The 480-nt window shown below is 71.5% G+C and overlaps 1 long non-coding RNA gene across 1 annotated transcript; it reads left to right on the forward strand.

Moving 5' to 3' along the window:
• LOC104916353 lies at positions 1 to 480 on the forward strand. The gene is made up of 3 exons (XR_796580.2): positions 1 to 48; positions 164 to 274; positions 355 to 480. It is a non-coding gene; the product is annotated as an uncharacterized LOC104916353 (long non-coding RNA).

Genomic DNA, 480 nt, shown 5'->3' on the forward strand with positions numbered 1-480 from the left:
CGAGCGCCGCGCCGTGCCCCCGCTGCCACCCCGACGGGACAACGACGGGTGAGCATCACGTCCCCCCTGCTTCCACCGAGCTCCTGCTTGCTCCATCCCCTCCTCGCCTTCCTCCCCATCTATACGCCTTTCCTCCCCACCCTCCACTTCCCCATCCCCCCAGGTGCCCCATCAGTCGATGCCACGCGGCAGCAGCGCAGCAGCACCTCCAGGACCCCGGAGCGCTGCCCGACGTGCCGGGCATCACGCGGTGACACGGACAGAGCCGGGCACGGTGGGTGATACCTCAGAGGGTGGAGGTGGCAGAGAGCCGGGAACATCACACCCACCTCACCCACCGCCTCCGACCCGCAGCCCAGCGCAGCAAATCGGACGGCAAATCCCCGCCGGAGCCCCGCAGCCGCCCCCAGGCCGTGCAGCCGGAGCAGCCCGCAGGGTGTTGGTACCTGGCGGGGGGGCCTCCCGTCGCCTACCTCGCCC

This window comes from Meleagris gallopavo, unplaced genomic scaffold (genome assembly GCF_000146605.3).
Source record: "Meleagris gallopavo isolate NT-WF06-2002-E0010 breed Aviagen turkey brand Nicholas breeding stock unplaced genomic scaffold, Turkey_5.1 ChrUn_random_7180001888560, whole genome shotgun sequence".
Taxonomy (NCBI): Eukaryota; Metazoa; Chordata; class Aves; order Galliformes; family Phasianidae; genus Meleagris; species Meleagris gallopavo.